Consider the following 22479-nt stretch of genomic DNA (forward strand, 5'->3'; position numbering starts at 1 on the left):
CAATTGCCAGAGGAGTAACGAGACTTCCTAGACGTGTTTGACAAGGTGCGTGCCGGTACGTTGCCTCCTCCCCAGTCTTACGATTGTGCCATAGACCTGCAACCCGGAGCCATTCCTCCTCGGGGTCTGTTGCAGAGAATTTTGCTATGGAGGAGTATGTTCCCGATGCTCTGTCATGGGGAATCATCCGCAAATCCTGCTCTCCTGCAGGGGCTGGCTTCTTCTTAGTGAAGAAAAAGGGTGGCGAGTTAAGACCATGTATCGATTATAGGGGTCTTAATCGTCTTACCATTAAGAATGCTTACCCTATTCCGCTCATTACGGAACTCTTTGACCGCCTCAAGGGAGCTACGGTCTTTACTAAACTTGATTTGAGAGGAGCGTACAATCTCGTTAGGATTAAGAAGGGTCACGAATGGAAAACAGCATTTAACAACAGGAGCAGGCATTATGAGTATCTTGTAATGCCCTTTGGCCTATGTAATGCTCCTGCTGTTTTTCAGAAATGTATTAATGATGTCCTACGAGATATGTTGCAACAGTGTGTTGTGATGTACTTGGACGACATCCTCATACACTCACCCACACTTGAGGCTCATCGTTCTGATGTTACACAGGTTCTTTAGAGACTACGTGAGAACGGCCTGCTTTGTAAACTCGAGACATATGAGTTCCATCAGACTCAAGTAACCTTCCTAGGTTATGTTATCTCCGTTGCAGGGTTCTCCATGGGTCCTGACAAGTTATCTGCAGTTCTGCAGTGGCCTCGCCCAGTTTGTCTTCGGTCTATTCAACGTTTTTTGGGGTTCGCCAATTATTATAGAAAGTTTATTAAAAACTTTTCTTCCTTGGTCAAACCTATCACAGACATGACCCGTAAAGAGAATGAGCCACTCCATTGGTCACCTACTGCCATTAAGGCCTTTGATAGTCTTAAGACTGCCTTTGCTGCCACTCCAGTTCTGGCTCATTCTAATCCTGTCCTGCCTTTCGTTCTTGAGGTTGATGCGTCTGAGACTGGAGTAGGTGACCTCTTGTCTCAACGTCCTATGCCTGACAGTTCCTTGCATCCGTGTGGTTTCTTCTCTAAGAAATTGTCTCCAGCGGAGGGCAATTATGAAATTGGCGACAGGGAATTACTGGCCATAATTTTGGCACTCAAGGAATGGAGGCATCTTCTCGAGGGTACTAGCGTGCCAGTGCTCATTCTTACTGACCACAAGAATTTAACTTAACTATCCTAAAGCCACAGGTCACCCTGGCAAGAACCAAATGATTTGGTCTGTCACTCAACAATTCTGGTGGCCAGGTCTTCGTTTTGATATTGCTGCGTATGTTGCCTCCTGCTCAGTTTGTGCACAGAATAAGACTCCTCAATGTCTTCCTGTGGGTTTTCTTCAACCTATTGCTAATGGTGAGCGTCCTTGGACACATCTTTCCATGGACTTCATTGTCGAGCTCCCTGTTTCCAACGGCAATACTGTTATCCTTATGGTGGTTGACCGTTTTTCTAAAATGTCACATTGCATTTCTTTGATGAAGTTGCCTACCGCTCAGGAGCTTGCTTCGATTTTTGCCCGGGAGGTCTTCCGTTTACATGGGTTACCCAAGGAGATAGTGTCGGACCGGGGTAGCCAGTTTGTCTCCAGATTTTGGCGTTCCTTTTGTGCTCAAATAAGGATCCAGCTTTCCTTCTCCTCGGCATATCACCCTCAATCCAATGGGGCTGCGGAACGATCTAATCAAGCTCTGGAACAGTTCCTCCGTTGCTATGTCTCAGATCATCACAATAATTGGTCTGAACTGTTACCTTTGACAAAGTTTGCTCGTATTAGTGCTATTAATGCTTCCTCCAAGTTATCCCCGTTCATGGCGAATTATGGGTTTTAACCATCCTTGTTGCCCGATTCATTCATGTCTCAGGGTATTCCGGCTTTGGAGGAGCATCTCCGGTGCAGATTCAGGATTGCCTTCATCGTTCTATGCAGTGCCAAAAGTTCCAGGCTGATCGTAGGCGTCTGCCTGCACCTTCCTACCAGGTTGGTGAGAGAGTTTGGCTGTCCTCCCGCAACTTGAACCTTCGTGTGCCTTCCAATAAATTGGCTCCCCGTTATGTTGGTCCTTTTCGAATACTCCGACGGGTTAATCCTGTGGCCTACGCTCTTGACCTTCCTCCTGCTATTATTATTATTATCGGTTATTTATAGAGCGCCAACAGATTCCGCAGCGCTACGCGCATCTATGCGCATCTCCAATATTTTTCATGTCTCCCTCTTGAAACCATTGGTTTGTAATCGGTTTACCACTGTGTTGCCTCGTCCCCGTCCTATCTTTGTTGACAACCATGAGGAGTATGAGGTCAGCAGCATTATTGACTCTTGTATGTCCAGGGGCCGTGTACAGTATTTGGTTCACTGGAGGGGCTACGGTCCGGAGGAGCGTTCTTGGGTTCCCTCCTCTGATGTTCATGCTCCCGCCCTCCTCTGTACCTTCCATGCCAGTTTCCCCAATAAGCCTTTTGTCCTCCCGCGGGGGAGGGGTCGTTGAGGGAAGGGTACTGTCAGGGTTTTTTCCCTGTTGTTTGCCACTCACGGACTACAAATGCAGTCACAAGACGATTGAGGAGACTACATGTGCAGTCAGGAGCCAATGTGCCATCAAAGCCGCCAATGGGAATAGTTTCAGTTTCCGCTGAGCTGCGTCAATAAGTTAAGATGATCTGTGACCCACTAGGTATCAACCATGTAATAGGCGTAGCAGGCAGACGGAAAATCAGAAACCCCCAAAAAATTGAAAAAAAAATTGAAATTCAAAAAAATTGTGCTGAAGTAGGGACACACCTACACACTGCCGCCGACACACTAATGTGTCACGACACACAGTTTGGAAAGCAAGGTTCCTTGTGTTTTTAGTCTAGCATACCTGTTTTACTCCATTTGCTCTCCATGCACGAGTGATTGCTTGTATCAAGCAGGTGAAAAGATTGGTAATTCTAATATCCTCTGTGTGGTTTCACAGGAATTGGTTGTCAGAACTAGTGAAAATGTAATCTCATCCAACTTGGAGGTGGTCTTGAGGAAGGACCTTTTAATCAGGGTCTACTCCTTCATCCAAATCTCGCTTCTCTGAAGCTGACTGCTTTGAGGTTGTACACTTAGTTTTGTCCAAGTGTGTTTTTTTCTAACGCGGCCATTGAGACCATGTTTCAGGCTTCGGAGCCTGTTACTTGTAAGATTTACCATAAGATATGGCGTAAATGTCTTTATTGTGTGAATCCAGGAGCTACTTTTGGAGTAGGGTCAGGATTCTAAGAATTTTTTATTTTCTCCAGGAATGTCTGGAGAAGAGTTTGTCTGTCAGTACTCTGGAGGGTCAGATTTCTGCCCTATCTAATTTGTCTGACGGACGTGCCAGTCGTGCAATCCTTTGTCAGGTCTCGATCAGAATCAGTTGCTCCACTTTGAAGCATTATCCTTGTTCTTAGAGTTTTGCAACAGGCTCCATTTGAGCCAATGCATTCCATAAGATATTGAGTGGTTCTTGGAAGGTTTTGTTTTTTACTGCCTCTCCTCTGCTCGGAGGGCTTTGGAACTCTCAACTTGGCAGTGTGATTCCCCTTATCTCATATCACATGCAGATAAGTCAGTTCCTTATACCAGGTTTGGTTTTCTTCCTAAGGTTGTTTCGGACAGAAATATTAATCAGGAAATAGTTGTTCCTTCTCTCTGTCCTAATTCTTCTTCTTTTAAGGAATGTTTGTTCACAACCTCGAGGTTGTGCAGGCTCTTAAATTTTATTGCAGGCGACTAAGGATTTTCGCCAGTCTTCAGCATTGTTTGTTTGTTTTTCTGGGAAATGCAAGGGTCAGAAAGCCACTGCCTGTTCTTTTTCTCTTGGGTTGAGAAGTATTAATCGTTTGACATTTGAGACTGTTAGACAGCTGTCCTCTGAGAGAATCACAGCTCATTCCTCTGGGGATGTTTCTTCTTCTTGAGCCTTCAAGAATGAGGCCTCTGTAGAACAGATTTGCAAGGCTGCAACTTGGTCTTCTTTGTATACTTTTTCTTAATTTTCTAAAATTATACTTTTGTCTTGGCTGGGGCTTCTTTTGGGAGATAGGTTCTGCAAGCAGTGGTGCCTTCTGTTTAGGTTACTAGTCTTGCACTCCCTTATCATCTGTGTCCTCTAGCTTTGGTATTTATTCCCAACAGTAATTGATGATCCGTGGACTCACTGTGTCTTAAGAATGAAAACAAAATTTATGCTTACCTGATAAATTTATTTATTTATTAACACGGTGAGTCCACGGCCCACCCTGTTTTTTTTATATAAACCTCAGGCACCTCTGCACCTTGTTATTTCCTTTCTCTCCTTTTCCTTCAGTCAAATGACTGGGGGTTGTGGGAAGGGAAGTGATACTTAACAGCTGTGGTGCTCTTTGCCTCCTCCTGCTGGCCAGGAGTGATATTCCCAACAGTAATTGATGATCCGTGGACTCACCGTGTCTAGAAAGAAATACATTTATCATGTAAGGATAAATTTTGTTTTTTTTATGACAAGTTTATTTCCTTCCTAAGATAGGTAGAGTCCACGGCTTCATTCCTTACTTTTGGGAAATACAATGAAAGTTAGAGTCTATAGATGCAGGGAAAGTTTTTCTGCGAAACCATCCAGACTACTGCTAACAGCTCCTAAGCAATCAGTGTTGATGAGTTTCACTTCCTGCTTTCTCTCACTCAAGTCCATGTCAGGAGCGCTGCTATAAGACTGTCACACTTGAGAGGCTGTGTTCTGTTCAACAGCATGGATCCTGGCGGTAAGATTGTTTCAATTTTTACACATAAAAAGCTATAACAGGGTCACATTGTGGTTCCTTAATGCCTTGATAGGATCCAGGGTTAATATCCTCTGAAGGGGGTTTATTGAACAGTCGGGGTTAATTAATCAGTGTATTAATTATTTACATGCTGCATTGTGTGATTTTTTTTCCTGGGCTCATTTGTTTCCCTGTGTGTTTTTGGCTGGAACAAACAGGTTTCACTTTTAAGTTTCACTTTCGTTTTTTGAAAGTGTTGCACAGCTCCTATTACTTGCTGTACTTGTAATAACAGGAGACGTACTGTCTTACACTCCATGTGGCTGGGTGTGGTCTATGTTCATTTCCTCCATTCCGGCTGAGACTTGAACCTGAGGAGAGCGTTTCCTCTGTTAACTGTCTGGGTCTAGGAGGTGGTGAGTGCCCCAGCCATTGGGAGTATAAAGGTACAGTTTTCTATAATTAAAAAAAAACCCATTTTTATTTGTGTCCTTCTGTGGGTATAACCTCAGCTATGGACGAACATGTTAGAAGGTACTCCTTCTGTACTAAATCATACCTGTTTATATTGTGAGGAGGCCGTGGTTTTCCCGCCCACTCAATTATGTTCCACATGCCTTAACACCATTATAAATTCTAAGAAGGGAGACAAACCTGCTAAGGCTCTTAATCCCTCTGAGCCATCTACCTCTCAGGACTCAGCGTCACGTGAGATTGCTACCCTTGAACATTATCCACTCCACATGCAGTTCCCCATAGCACATCTAATCCTCCATTCGGAGGGGCCTTCTTCCTGCGGACTTTGCCACAAATGTTACAAATGGCGGTGTCTGTGGCCCTCAGTGCATTACCTCGCTCTAACAAACGCAAGAGAAAGGTTAAACATAGCTTTCCTGACCCAGAGTCATCTAAATATTTATCGGATTTAGCTATTATGTCCCAGTTATCGAATGATGAGCTAACCTCTGTAGCTTTAGAGGGTGAACTTTCTGGGTTGGAGTCCTTAGCGTCTAAGCCTCCTGCTGCGGAGGAACCATCCTTTAGATTTAAAATTGAGCACTTGCGTTTTTTATTAAAGGAGGCTCTGTCTACGTTAGAGGTTCCAGAGGCATCTCTGCCTGAAGAACCTATGATACCTAAATTAGACAGAGTATACGAAGACAAGAAAGTTCCTTTGACTTTTCTTGTGCCGGTCAAGATGGCGAACATTATTAAGAACGAATGGGAAAGAAATGGTTCTTCCTTTTCCCCTCGTCTACTTTTAAAAAGTTGTTCTCGGTCCTGGACTCTCAACTGGATTTGTGGGGCTCCATTCCTAAGGTGGATGGTGCTATCTCTATGCTTGCTAAACGTACTACTATTCCTCTTGAGGATAGTTCTTCCTTCAGAGAGCCAATGGATAAGAAAATGGAAACCTTTTTGAGAAAGATGTTTCAACATACAGGATTTTTGTTTCAACCGGCGGCTGCAGTTGCCGCGGTTGCCAGAGCGGCTACCTACTGGCGTGACTCTTTGTCGGAACTCATTGAGGTGGAGTTTCTCCTCGAGGATATTCAAGACAGAATTACAGCTCTGAGAATTACTAATTCTTTTATCTGTGATGCGAACATGCACATTATTCGCCTAAATGCAAAGGCCTCTGGCTTTGCGGTCCTAGCCCACTGGTGCTCTGTTCGAAGTCTTGGTCTGTGGATATGACTTCTAAGTCCAGATTCCTTTCTCTTCCCTTCAAGAGAAAGATTTTATTCGGTCCAGGCCTGGACTCCATTATTTCTACGGTTACCAGAGGCAAAGGTGCCTTCCTACCGCAAGATAAGAAGAACAAGTCTAAGGGACGACTATCTTCTAATTTTGTTCTGACAAATCCCAAAGACAACAATCCTCCTCCAAGCCCGAGCAACCCAAGAGTACTTGGAAGCCGGCTCAGTCCTGGAATAAATCCAAGCAGTATAAGAAGCCCGCCGAAAACAAATCGGCATGAAGGGGCGGCCCCCGATCCGGGATCGGATCGTGTAGGAGGCAGACTGTCTCTTTTTTCAGACGCCTGGTTCAAGGATGTACAGGATCCGTGAGTCCTGGAGGTGATATCTCAGAGATACAAGATAGGCTTCAAATCTCATTCGCCAAGGGGCAGATTCCTTCTCTTGAATCTGTCTACCAGACCAGAAAAGAGGGATGCCTTTCTAAGGTGCGTTCGGGATCTATCCTCCTTAGGAGTTGTTGTCCCGGTGCCTATCGAAGAAAGAGGTTTGGGGTTTTATTCAAAGCTTTTCGTGGTCCCAAGGAAGGAGGGAACTTTCCGTCCAATTCTGGACCTAAAGTGCTTAAACAAATTTCTCAGTGTCCCTTCCTTCAAGATGGAGACGATAAAGTCAATCCTTCCTTTAATTCAGGTTTATGACCACTATAGATCTGAAGGACGCGCACCTTCATGTTCCAATCCATAGGGAACACTTTCAGTTCCTGAGGTTTGCAATCCTGGACCAGCACTTCCAGTTCATTGCCCTTCCGTTTGGCCTAGCTACTGCTCCAAGATTATTAAGGTTCTGGGGGCTCTTCTAGCCATTACCAGAACTCAGGGTATTGCAGTAGCCCCATACTTGGACGATATTCTGGTGCAAACACCATCCTTTAATTCAAAGCTTTTCGTGGTCCCAAAGAAGGAGGGAACTTTCCATCCAATTCTGGACCTAAAGTGCTTAAACAAATTTCTCAGTGTCCCTTCCTTCAAGATGGAAACGATAAAGTCCATCCTTCCTTTAATTCAGGAAGGCCAGTTTATGGCCACTATAGATCTAAAGGACGCGCACCTTCATGTTCTAATCCACAGGGAACACTTTCAGTTCCTGAGGTTTGCATTCCCGGACCAGCACTTCCAGTTCATTGCCCTTCCGTTTGGCCTAGCTACTGCTCCAAGAATCTTTATTAAGGTTCTGGGGGCTCTTCTAGCCATTGCCAGAACTCAGGGTATTGCAGTAGCCCCATACTTGGACAATATTCTGGTGCAAGCACCATCCTTTCATCTTGCAGAAGAATTCTCAGAGTCCATTCTCAGTCTTCTTCATTCACATGGATCCAATTTAAACTTGGAAAAGAGTTCTCTTAACCCAAGTACCAGGGTGGAATTCCTGTGTACTATAATAGACTCCATATCCATAAGGATATTTCTAACAGACCAGAGACGTTGCAAGTTAACTTCGCCATGTCTTGCCCTCCAGACCTTCTTAAGTCCCTCTGTGGCTCAGTGTATGGAGGTGATTGGTCTCATGGTGTCCTGCATGGACATCATTCTTTTTGCCAGGTTCCGCCTCAGACCTTTACAGCTGTGCATGCTGAGGCAGTGGAACGGCGATCATTCAGATCTGTCTCAACAAACTGTATTAGACAGCCGATCGAGAGAATCGCTCTCTTGGTGGCTCTATCCAGATCATCTGTTCCGAGGGACATGCTTCTTAAGACCATCCTGGGAGATTGTGACTACGGACACAAGCCTATCCGGATGGCAAGCTGTTTGGGGTACCAGGAAGGCGCAGGGGTTGTGGACTCAAGAGGAGTCCTCCCTCCGGATCAATATTTTGGAACTACGGGCAATTTTCAAGGCCTTGAAGACTTGGCCTCTTCTGGGAGAAGAAGAAATGGAGGGATAACCCCACCAAAGTATACACATATAGCACTCCAGATACAATTAGTCAAATGTAATTTTATTACACATAAGGAAATATGTCAACAGAACTGGATTTGGTACTCAGACTGAATTGTTTAAAATAACATAATTTATGTAAGAATTTACCTGATAAATTAATTTCTTTCATATTGGCAAGAGTCCATGAGCTAGTGACGTATGGGATAAACATTCCTCCCAGGAGGGGCAAAGTTTCCCAAACCTCAAAATGCCTAGAAATACACCCCCCACCACACCCACAATTCAGTTTAACGAATATCCAAGAAGTGGGGTGATAAGAAAGGAGCGAAAGCATCAACAAGGAATTGGAATAATTGTGCTTTATACAAAAATATCATAACCACCATAAAAAGGGTGGGTCTCATGGACTCTTGCCAATATGAAAGAAATTAATTTATCAGGTAAATTCTTACATAAATTATGTTTTCTTTCATGTAATTGGCAAGAGTCCATGAGCTAGTGACGTATGGGATAGCAAATACCCAAGATGTGGCACTCCATGCAAGAGTCACTAGAGAGGGAGGGATAAAATAAAGACAGCCAATTCCGCTGAAAAATTAATCCACAACCCAAATCAAAAGTTTTAATCTTATAATGAAAAAAAATGAAATTATAAGCAGAAGAATCAAACTGAAACAGCTGCCTGAAGTACTTTTCTACCAAAAACTGCTTCTGAAGAAGAAAAAACATCAAAATGGAAGAATTTAGTAAAAGTATGCAAAGAAGACCAAGTTGCTGCTTTGCAAATCTGATCAACAGAAGCTTCATTCCTAAAAGCCCAGGAAGTACAAACTGACCTAGTAGAATGAGCCGTAATCCTCTGAGGCGGGGATTTACCCGACTCCAAATAAGCATGATGAATCAAAAGCTTTAACCAAGATGCCAAAAAAATGGCAGAAGCCTTCTGACCTTTCCTAGAACCAGAAAAGATAACAAATAGACTAGAAGACTTTCTGAAATCTTTAGTAGCTTCAACATAATATTTCAAAGCTCTTACCACATCCAAAGAATGTAAAGATCTCTCCAGAGAATTCTTAGGATTAGGACACAATGAAGGGACAACAATTTCTCTACTAATGTTGTTGGAATTCACAACCTTAGGTAAAAATTTAAATGAAGTCCGCAAGACCGCCTTATCCTGATGAAAAATCAGAAAAGGAGACTCACAAGAAAGAGCAGACAATTCAGAAACTCTTCTAACAGAAGAGATGGCCAAAAGGAACAATACTTTCCAAGAAAGTAATTTAATGTCCAGAGAATGCATAGGCTCAAACGGAGGAGCCTGTAAAGCTTTCAAAACCAAATTAAGACTCCAAGGAGGAGAGATTGATTTAATGACAGGCTTAATATGAACCAAAGCCTGTACAAAACAATGAATATCAGGAAGATTAGCAATTTGTCTGTGAAACAGAACAGAAAGAGCAGAGATTTGTCCTTTCAAGGAACTTGCAGACAAACCCTTATCTAAACCATCCTGAAGAAACTGTAAAATTCTAGGAATTCTAAAAGAATGCCAAGAGAATTTATGAGAAGAACACCATGAAATGTAAGTCTTCCAAACTCGATAATAAATCTTACTAAACACAGATTTACGAGCCTGCAACATAGTATTAATCACTGTGTCAGAGAAACCTCTATGACTAAGCACTAAGCGTTCAATCTCCATACCTTCAAATTTAATGATTTGAGATCCTGATAGAAAAAAGATCCTTGAGACAGAAGGTCTGGCCTTAACGGAAGTGGCCAAGGTTGGCAACTGGACATCCGAACAAGATCCGCATACCAAAACCTGTGCGGCCATGCTGGAGCCACCAGCAGTACAAACGAATGCTCCATTATGATTTTGGAAATCACTCTTGGCAGAACTAGAGGCGGAAAGATATAAGCAGGTTGATAACTCCAAGGAAGTGTCAACGCATCCACTGCTTCCGCCTGAGGATCCCTGGACCTGGACAGATACCTGGGAAGTTTCCTGTTTAGATGAGAAGCCATCAGATCTATTTCTGGAAGCCCCCACATCTGAACAATCTGAAAAAACACATCTGGGTGAAGAGACCACTCTCCCGGATGTAAAGTCTGGCGACTGAGATAATCCCCTTCCCAATTGTCTATACCTGGGATATGGACAGCAGAAATTAGACAGGAGCTGGATTCCGCCCAAGCAAGTATCCGAGATACTTCTTTCATAGCTTGAGGACTGTGAGTCCCACCTTGATGATTGACATATGCCACGGTTGTGACATTGTCTGTCTGAAAACAAATAAACAGTTCTCTCTTCAGAAGAGGCCAAAACTGAAGAGCTCTGAGAAGAGGAGAGGAGGAGGGGAGGAGAGAGAGAGAGGAGAGGGGGGGAGAGAGGAGGGGGGGAGAGAGGAGGGGGGAGAGAGAGAGGAGAGGGGGGAGAGAGAAAGGAGAGGGCGGGCCAAAAGGAAGAGCAACAAATTGGTAATGCTTGTCTATTGTGGACATATAATGCCCTTGCTGAACAAAAGGCAGAATAGTCCTTATAGTCACCATTTTGAATGTTGGAATTCTCACATAACGGTTAAAAAATCTTAGATCCAGAACTGGTCTGAAAGAATTCTCCTTCTTTGGGACAATGAACAGATTTGAATAAAACCCCAGACCCCATTCCTGAACAGGAACTGGCACAATTACCCCAGATACCTCCAGGTTTGAAACACACTTCAGGAAAGCCTGAGCCTTTTCTGGGTTCACTGGAATGCATGAGAGAAAGAAACTTCTCACAGACGGTCTTACTTTGAAACCTATTCTGTACCCTTGAGAAACAATGTTCTGAATCCAATGATTTTGGATTGAATTGATCCAAACATCCTTGAAGAATTTTAGTCTGCCCCCTACCAGCTGAGCTGGAATGAGGGCAGCACCTTCATGCGGACTTGGGGGCTTATTTAGACCTTTTAAATGGCTTGGATTTATTCCAGACTGAAGAAGGCTTCCAATTGGAAACCGTTCCCTTAGGGGAAGGATCGGGTTTCTGTTCCTTATTTTGTCGAAAGGAACGAAAACGGTTAGCAGCCTTAAATTTACCCTTAGATTTTTTATCCTGAGGCAAAAAAGCTCCCTTCCCCCCAGTGACAGTTGAAATAATTGAATCCAACTGAGAAACAAATAATGTATTACCTTGGAAAGAGAGCGTTAGCAACGTTGATTTAGAAGTCATATCAGCATTCCAAGATTTAAGCCATAAAGCTCTTCTAGCTAATATAGCTAAAGACATATATCTGACATCAATTCTGATGATATAAAAAATGGCATCACAAATGAAATTATTAGCATGTTGAATTAACTTAACAATGCTATACACATTATGATCTGATACTTGTTGCGCTAGGGTTTCCAACCAAAAAGTTGAAGCAGCTGCAACATCAGCCAAAGAAATAGCAGGCATAAGAAGATGACCTGAACATAAATAAGCCTTCCTTAGATAAGATTCAAGTTTCCTACCTAAAGGATCTTTAAAAGAAGTACTATCTGCCGTAGGAATAGTAGTACGTTTAGCAAGAGTAGAGATGGCCCCATCAACTTTGGGGATCTTTTCCCAAAACTCCAATCTATCAAACGGCAAAGGGTACAGCTTCTTAAACCTTGAAGAAGGAGTAAAAGAAGTACCCAGTCTATTCCATTCCCTAGAAATTACATCTGAAATAGCATCAGGAACTGGAAAAACCTCTGGAATAACTACATGAGGTTTAAAAACTAAATTTAGGGGGAACTTCCGGGCGGCGGCCATGATAGGTCGCAAGACTGACTACCTCTTCAAATCTTAGTGCTCATCCACACACAATTCTCTCTCCATCTCCCCATCAAATAATAATTTTCACCTAATATTATACAGGAGAGAGGGCTTTTGTGAAAGATACCAGTATTTTTGGATTTGATGCTGAATTCAGCCTACCATGAAGAAAATAGCGGAGGAGACAATGTTGACATTACTAGAAGAGCATTTTCAAAATCTGCAAAAGATATGTAGAAACAGCTTCGATGGGATCTACCAGAAACGTGAGCGGCACAGGGAGAGCTATGGCGACCTGGGGGAATCTCCTACACCGGTAAACACAGAAGGTGTGAGACTGCGCCAAAATAAAACTACTACACAAACTCCAAAAACAGATAGAAGTCTCTCAGATTCTATAGAAACTAGCAAATATTTAAAATGTTTGATAATGGAGCGCTCAAGGAGAGCTAAAGTACAGCCGTATTGGACAGATTATAATACCAGATATGAGTAGACTATAGCAAGCGCAGAAGATTAACCACAAATGCCTAATCTATAAGTCCTATATTAAATACTAGGCAGTACTGCAAATAAATTACTACAATATATGCAATCAATGAAATGCGGATAAAAAAATGCGAATAAAAAATGGGTATATTTATATAGAGCAATTCATAAGTATGTTTATAAAAAATGTTACATAGATATACTGAAATTCATAAAAATACATTTAATACAATAAGTAAAAGGTCGACCTTAATATCTCAAATAGCAATGCATCAATAAATACAATAAAATACAGAAATAAAAATATACAAAAAAACAAAGTGCAAAATACAATGGTTTGATACTGTGTGTCCAATCGAACAAATGTGAAATAGTCTATAAGAGAGTCTTTTAGTCCTTTGTGCTTGCAAACTTGAGTATCCGTGTAGACAACAAGCCTCCTAGTGACAAAGGACAGATTCCTTAAGGCAGTGTGTAGAGCCTTATGTGAAATATATAATCTGTACTCACAGTTAAGAAAGTCGATATCTGCAAAAGTATGATGCCCAGGTGCATATACTTGTGTGTTCAATAGTCCCAAAGGATCACCACACCATAAAATTGATAACAATTCGATGATAAAAGTATAAATACGATAAGAATAAATATGAATATATAATTAATTACAAGTATTAACTACTCGCAATCCTGGAGCCTTCGATCCTACCAGCGGCAGCTAACTGAATAACCCCTGAGAACTGACAGGATGAATTGCAATCAGGCTGAACAGTCTAGGGTGCCGTGGGCCAAAAATTCAGATTCACCGTCTGGTCACAGGAATAACGGCTCTATGCGAATATGGATATTAGCTCCGTGAACAGAGTGTTTAAGAGCAACGCGTTTCAATTTTTCAATCTTTGTCAAGCTCGTTACCGGAGTACTCTTTCCCGGGTAAATATATACCTATATCTGCGTTCTGATTGGAGGAATTCATAACCAATCGCAATCGCTGCAGGCGCTAACTGTCAATCTTTCTTTGTTCTAAGCCGCGGCCAAGGTAACAAACGGCAAGTTGCCATGCCAACATTAAAACTTATAACTTGCTAGATAAATGGTATGATATATATAAACCACTACTTTAACTGTCATAATCGCACTTGGAAATCAGATTAGAAATGACATCATGGTAAATATATAAAAAATATAAAAAACATAAAAAACACATAAAAACCGAATCGAGTAAAACTGCCAGAGGATATCACATTTAATAATTTGAAAAGTTTTGGAAGCTTATTAAAATATTTGTTTAAAATTCTTTCAATAGCTGATAAGTATCCTCAGATATAAATATGATAAATATATTTAAATAAATTTGAATATATATTGGGAATAAAGAAAAAATGGTGAAAAACATATTTGACATTAAAACTAAAATATAATAAGATTAAATATCTAGATATAAAATCTTATTAAAACTTATAAAAATTGGAGTAATATATAAAAATACTAGTATTATTTTCTTATTCTAACAATATTATTATAGAAAGCAACCTAAGTCAAACTCAAGATTTAGACCATTTGGAGTTAATGTTCTAAGCTCAAATATCCACTTGGCTTCTAATTTGAGAAGTTCATTTAATACATTACTCCCTCTCCAGTTTGGTTTTATTTTGTCAATCACAGTGTAGCTAAAGTGCTTAGTGTTCCCATTATTGCATCTTTTGAAATGTTTAGGGACAGGGAGATCTTTGTTCCTTTCGAGATTCATGTTTTCAATTGAGTTTAGATGTTCCCTAATTCTATCACGTATAGGCCTAGTGGACTCACCTATATATTGAATCCCACACGAACACTCTAATAAATAAACCACATTTGAGTCAGTGCACCTGTATAAGTTTTTGATTTTATATACCTTCTTTGTAATTGTTGATTTAAATTCTTTTCTTTTAGTTGAGTGTTTGCAGGCTTTACAGCTCAAACATGGGAAAAAACCCACAATTATGTCACCTTTCAAATCTATATCATTTAGAGAACTAGCTGTTTTCTTTAAATCAGTAGGCGCTAAGTAATTTTTCAGATTCTTGCATTTCTTATATATTACACTAGGTTGATTTGGCAAACATGGGCCAATCACTTCATCAGACTTTAAAACATGCCAATGTTTTTTGAGGATTCTTTCTAATTTTTTATTATCCTCATTGTATTGTGTAATAAACGGGACTTTTAGTTCACCATCTTCCCGTATAGTGGCAACATTAGTTTTACTCTGTTTTCTACTCAGTAAGAGATCCCTATTCATATTAGCGGCCTCGGTTCTTGCATTTTCTATTAATTCTACATTGTATCCCTTATTGGTAAATTTATTCACCAAAATTTGTGATTGTTGATTGTAATCTAAATCTTCCATGCAATTTTTCCTAATTCGCATGAATTGGCTTTTTGGAATGTTTTTCTTCCATTTATCCAAATGGCAGCTTTCTGCATGTATATAGCCATTGGCGTCTACGGGCTTAAAATGAGTTTTCGTTACAATCTTGTTATTTATAATATTTATTTGTAAATCTAGAAAGTTTATACTCGTTTCATGGAATCTCCTACACCTCCCGATGAACTTACTAAGGAAGGTGAGCGCTGCGAAGGGGCACACCCACAGACCATCAAAAATCCACACATGCCTGTAGTTCGCCCGACACCGGAGATGTCGGCTACTTACTGCGGAGAGAGTGCGAGACAGTTGATGGTGTCCTCATGGCCCTTGCCAGTAGATGTGAGAATGTCTGCTGTGGTTCTGAAAGTTCCGCCGCACTTGGATCAAGATGAGTCATCAGCTATGGGGGCTGAGTATCGCCCAGCTCTTTCAGCAGTGGTGGAGACCGGACACCCGATTGATGTCGGAAGTCTAAATAGACAACAGCCGAAGGGGATGAGCGAGCTGTTGCCGACGCAGGCAGATCCCCGAGATTCCTTCTCCCGACAGTATATGCTGCTGTGGCTGAAAGGTGAGAGTGCCGTTGCGGTCACATTGCAGCCTAAACCTCCAGAGCCCCTCAGCCTGTTACGCCTGCCGCAAGACTCTGGGTATCCACAGGCTAGTGAAGCCATTGCTAACGTTGGGATCATGAATCCCCATTCTCACCCCTTCTGGCCAAAAGTTTGTGTACGGAGCAGTGAACTCTCAAAGGGCTTCACCTTCTGGGTTTGCTCAAAAAGAAGAGATGGCATAGGTTAGATGATGCCACTTTGACATCGTAGCTGGGAGTAAAATCCTATGCAGAGACCTTTGCAGCTGAACACTTCTCCAAGTGAACCTTGTGCTGTATAGTATAAACTTTGCCCAATGTACTTACTGTGTCTGTGTAACCTGCATGCTGCATTGTGAAGGGTAACTAGATGTAGAACATGGGTTAACAGGCATATTTAACTTCGGATAGGGAGAGTGGGTTACTTTCAAACATACCCTAGTGCTGCCAGATAGCTAATGCTACCTTTTTAGGAGGTATGTGCCCAGTCCCTTGATATTTATAAACTAGTTAATGGCTGACTCTAATGCCTTTGTTAGTATTATATGCTCTGTGATACAAATTTCCTATTGTTATTTGTTCCTTGTTATATTAGATTTTAGAGATGCAGACATTTCCCCCTTTAGGAAATCAAACTGTTTATCATTTATGCTGTGATACTTTAGTGTGTTAAGATTTAGATAGGCTCAAAGAGAGACCTTTTGTGTTAGATTTGAAGCTTCTCTATAGATTCTAGGAGCCTTTAGTAAAATTATAAAAAAGAGGTTCCCATTAGGAGATCCAAAAGTGGTCTCTTTTCCAAGAAACAGCCACCTATTCAAGGTTACGAGCTTACATCTGAGGTCCAAGAGCGGCCTCTTGTGCCATCTGGGAGGCTTATAGAAATAACAGGCATTTTACCTACATGCTATGTACTTGAAACTTTTATGATTTCTGTGTAACAGTGTGTCTTGTTTTTTTTTATTTCTTACTCCATGTATGCCTTTTAAGGAACTTCAATAAAAAATTAAATTTAAAAAAAAAAAAAAAAACTAAATTTAAACGTTTACTAGTTTTAATATCAAGAGGACTAGTCTCCTCCATATCTAATGCAATCAACACCTCTTTCAATAAGGAACAAATATACTCCATTTTAAATAAGTATGAAGATTTGTCAGTGTCAATATCTGAGGCAGAATCTTCTGAACCAGATAGATCCTCATCAGAGATAGATAAATCAAAATGTTGTCGGTCATTTAAAAATTCATCAATTTTATGAGAAGTTTTAAAAGACCTTTTACGTTTATTAGAAGGTGGTATGACAGACAAAGCCTTCTGAATAGAATTAGAAACAAATTCTCTCACATTAACAGGAATATCCTGAGCATTAGATGTTGAAGGAATAACAACAGGTAATGGATTACTACTAATAGAAATATTTTCTGCATGTAAAAGTTTGTCATGACAACTATCACAAACTACAGCCGAAGGAACAGTTACCACAAGTTTACAGCAAATGCACTTAGCTTTGGTAGAACCGACATCAGGCAGCAGGATTCCAATAGTGGATTCTGAAACAGGATCAGATTGAGACATCTTGCAATATGTAAGAGAAAAAATAACATATAAAGCAAAATTATCAATTTCCTTATATGACAGTTTCAGGAATGGGAAAAAAATGCAAACAGAATAAGCCTCTGGAAACCAGAAGCAAAAATACATGAAGACTTAAATAATGTCAAAAGTCTGGCGCCAAGTATGATGCCCACAACTGACAAAATATTTTTGGCGCCAAAAACGTCTGCAACAAACACGAGCGTCATAGATGACGCAACTACGTGAAAATTCTCGGCGCCAACACTACCACTATAATTAAATTAATTCCCTAAATTAAATACAATTATCTAAAGTACAAAAAACAAACAAACACTAAATTACAGAAAATAATAAAAAAATTACAAGTTTTATAAACTAATTACACCTAATCTAATCCCCCTAACAAAATAAAAAAGCCCTAGCCTACACTTAATTACAAATAGCCCTTAAAAGGGCCTTTTGTGGGGCATTGCCCCAAAGTAATCAGCTCTTTTACCTGTAAAAAAATTTACAGATCCCCCCCAATATTAAAACCCACCACCCACACAACCAACCCTACTCTAAAACCCACCCAATACCCCCTTAAAAAAACCTAACACTAACCCCCTGAAGATCACCCTACCGGGAGACGTCTTCATCCAACCGGGCAGAAGTGGTCCTCCAGATGGGCAGAAGTCTTCATTCAGACTGCATCTTCTATCTTCATCCATCCGGCGTGGAGCGGGTCCATCTTCAAGACATCCGACGCGGAGCATCCTCTTCATCCGGACTCTTCTTACTAAATGACGGTACCTTTAAGTGACATCATCCAAGATGGCGTCCCTTCAATTCCGATTGGCTGATAGAATTCTATCAGCCAATCGGAATGAAGGTAGAAAAAATCCTATCGGCTGATGCAATCAGCCAATAGGATTGAGCTTGCATTCTATTGGCTGATTGGAACAGCCAATAGAATGCCAGCTCAATCCTATTGGCTGATTGCATCAGCCAATAGGATGGAACTTCAATCCTATTGGCTGATTGCATCAGCCAATAGGATTTTTTCTACCTTAATTCCGATTGGCTGATAGAATTCTATCAGCCAATCAGAATTGAAGGGACGCCATCTTGGATGACGTCACTTAAAGGTACCGTCATTTAGTAAGAAGACTCCGGATGAAGAGGATGCTCTGCGTCGGATGTCTTGAAGATGGACCCGCTCCACGCCGGATGGATAAAGATAGAAGATGCCGTCTGGATGAAGACTTCTGCCCGTCTGGAGGACCACTTCTGCCCGGTTGGATGAAGACATCTCCCGGTAGGGTGATCTTCAGGAGGTTAGTGTTTTAGAGTAGGGTTGGTTGTGTGGGTGGTGGGTTTTAATGTTGGGGGCGATCTGTAATTTTTTTTACAGGTAAAAGAGCTGATTACTTTGGGGCAATGCCCCGCAAAAGGCCCTTGTAAGGGCTATTTGTAATTTAGTGTAGGCTAGGGTTTTTTTTTATTTTGGTGGGCCTTTTTTATTTTGTTAGGGGGATTAGATTAGGTGTAATTAGTTTAAAAATCTTGTAATTGTTTTATTATTTTCTGTAATTTAGTGTTTGTTTGTTTTTTGTACTTTAGATAATTGTATTTAAAGTGAATGTAAATTTTCTCTACTTTGAACGTTTATCTTATTTGCTTTTTGGTGTACAATTCAAACCGCCACTTTTTTTTTTTTTTTTTTAAATGTAAAATAAATATTATACTTTTATTACCAATTTGGTCCGTTTTATGGACCAGCTCCTCCCATCCACAACTTCCTGATTTTGTTCCATGTTACATATACAGCGGTCCCACCCGCTGTTTACGTAGAGGAAATGCGCGCTCCCGGCTATCGGCACATCTGCGCATGCGTTACACGCCAATGTAATTGTATAGTAACATAGTATTCAATGAATGAAAACATTCATTGAATACTATCGTTGAAGACAGTACAGCAGCGATCGAGCCAGCCCCTGTATGATCGCTACATACCTTGCGATCCAAAATTGGGGAATAAATTACTAAGACCCAAAATCGTTGAAGAGCGCATGCGCAAAATGTGAACGCGTGTCTGAGATCAGTATTAGAACAGCGCTCTAATGCAAGCACATTACGGACGCATGACGTAGAGAAAAAGTTTTGGTCCCCTCGTGGTGGATTCACTGATTGGTTGACAAGATCGAGCCTACTATGTCAATCAATCATCAAAGATGGCGGGCGGAGGATTAAAAGTACGATCACAGCTATCTAAATACAAAATACTCGGTAAATACAAATTTATTACAAAAATCATCAATTAAAGTATACCTATTTTCAAATACATTTTAATGCTGTGTTTAGCAGCCAGAATGACTTTACATTCACTTTAATTTAGGGAATTAATTTAATTGTAGTGTTAGGTGTTAGTGTAACTTAGGTTAGGTTTTATTTTACAGGTAAATTTGTCTTTATTTTAGCTAGGTAGTGTATTAAATAGTTAATAACTATTTAATAACTATTGTACCTAGTTACAATAAATACAAACTTGCCTGTAAAATAAAAATAAATCCTAAGCTAGATACAATGTTATATTGTAGCTAGCTTAGGGTTTATTTTACAGGTAAGTATTTAGTTTTAAATAGGAATAATTTAGTTAATGATAGTAATTTTATTTAGATTTATTTAAATTATATTTAAGTTAGGGGGTGTTAGGGTTAGGGTTAGACTTAGGTTTAGGAGTTAATAACTTTAATATAGTGGCGGCGACGTTGGGGGCGGCATATTAGGGGTTAATAAGTGTAGTTAGGTTGCAGCGACATTGGGGGCGGCAGATTGGGGTTAATAAATATAATGTAGGTGTCAGCGATGTTGGGGGCAGCAGATTAGGGGTTCATAAGTATAATGTAGGTGGCGGCGGTGTCCGGAGCGGCAGATTAGGGGTTAATAATATAATGTAGGTGGCGGCGATATCGGGGGCGGCAGATTAGGGGTTAATAATTGTAAGATTAGGGGTGTTTAGACTCAGGGTTCATGTTAGGGTGTTAGGTGTAGACATAAATGTATTTTCCACATAGGAATCAATGGGGCTGCGTTAGGAGCTAAACACTGTTTTTTGCAGGTGTTAGACTTTTTTTCAGCCGGCTCTCCCCCATTGATTCCTATGGGGAAATCGTGCACGAGCACGTATTGAGGTGAGATGTGGAGCAAAATTTTGCTCTTCGATTAACGCTGGGTTTGTAAAAACCCGTAATACCAGCGCTGTCTGTAAGTGAGCGGTGAGCATAAACTGCTCGTTAGCACCGCACAGCTTATAACGCCAAACTCGTAATCTAGCCGATAGTTTCTTTTACATATTATTTTTTATATAAAATGATAATCTGGACTTCATTACAAGTAAAGGATACCTGGTATAAATGCAACATTGTAAAGAAATAAAACTATGTTTTCTGCACTATATGCACTGGTCAAGAGCTCATGTTGTAACGTCAGTAAAGGCCCATAATTATGCATGGAACAACCAGTGTTTCGCCTGCTGGAAATCAACACGCCAATACAAGCGTGTACATAACATATAAAACGAAATAGAAGTACTATGGGACAGTGTTCAAAGGCAAACAATCCCACAAGCATAAAGATGTGAAGTAAAACATCCAACTTTATTAATGAATCATAAAACTTACAGTTGCGTAGAGGACACAAACGGAGGAGTGTAGGGGAAAGGACACAACCTACGTCATCTGACGCGTTTCACGCCCTGATGGAGCTTTCTCAAAAACAGTTTCCTGCACATAAGCAATAAGCATTCATGTTGCATATTAAAACGCTTTTACACTTGACCTTCTTGCCTGTGATATAAACGTTTTTAGCCTTTTTAAGATAACTGGTTAAAGAGACACTAAACCCAATTGTTTTCTTTCATGATTCAGATAGAGCAGTAGTTTTAAGCAACTTTCTAATTTACTCCTATTATCAATTTTTTTTCATTCTCTTGCTATTATTTGAAAAAGCAGGAATCTATGGTAAGAAGCCAGGCCGTTATTGGTTCAGCACCCTGGATAGCGCTTGCTGATTGGTGGGTACATTTAACCACTAATCAGCAAACGCAACCAATGTGCTGAACCAAAAATGGGCTGGCTCCTTAGCTTAGATTCCTGCTTTTTCAAATAAAGATAGAAAGAGAACAAAGAAAAATGAATAATAGGAGTAAATTAGAAAGTTGCTTAAAGGGACACTAAACACCTAATGCAGATTCTGCAAACTAACATCTGCTGTCAGTCCATAAATATACTACAAATTTAGTAATAAAGGATTTTTAAGCAGTCTGTGCAGCTTACCCCTATTGTATTCAAGAAAAGTGTTGTTAAACAGAATGGTGATACTGAGCTCAGTGCTGCTATGTGTGCTGCCATGTTGTAACGCACGTTGCTCGCAGGCACAGTAGTCATGTGATGCACATGAGGATTACCAGAATGCTTTCTCACAGTGGTGCTGAGTGCTGTAATTAGTTTATAAACATTTTTCATATGTGCCTCATATTTATATAAATAAATATTCTGTTGTGCATGCATTTATTAATTTCAAAGAACTCAAAACTTTTTCTAAGCTAGAAGAAATATGTCTGACTGCACTATTGAGTGCACGACTAGAGGAACTGTTGTTTTAGTTAATAGCAACAGCTGATGCTACAGGCAGGGGAAAGGAATGAGCTGAAAATTTAGTTACTACTTTGCAGTTTAAAACTGTTTAATACCTTACTTTTTTTGTAAGAAACTAGTATAGATCTTGCAGGCTCTGGCAATATTCAGCTCTCTTCTTACAACGGAGCATGCCACTCCCCCCTCCTTCCTCCCCCCTCTGTGTATCTACATGGAGAGGGGAGGAAGGAGGGGGGAGTGGCATGCTCAGTGTAAGAAGAGAGCTGGATAACACTGCAATTACATTTACTAGAAGATTTATGCACAAGTGCATAAATCTTCTTGCACTTGTTCATAAATCTTCTAGTAAATGTAATTGCAGTGGCCTACATAGCATCACCAAGCAGCAGATCAGCAGTCTAATTAAAGACACTTTTATTGAACTGTTTGGGGTAAACTGAGCGGCAAGAATAGGGATTCATGATTACGTTATTATTAGTAAATATAAGTTAGCTTAAACAATTTTTAGAAGGTGTTATAGGTCC

This window comes from Bombina bombina, chromosome 7, assembly GCF_027579735.1.
Source record: "Bombina bombina isolate aBomBom1 chromosome 7, aBomBom1.pri, whole genome shotgun sequence".
Taxonomy (NCBI): Eukaryota; Metazoa; Chordata; class Amphibia; order Anura; family Bombinatoridae; genus Bombina; species Bombina bombina.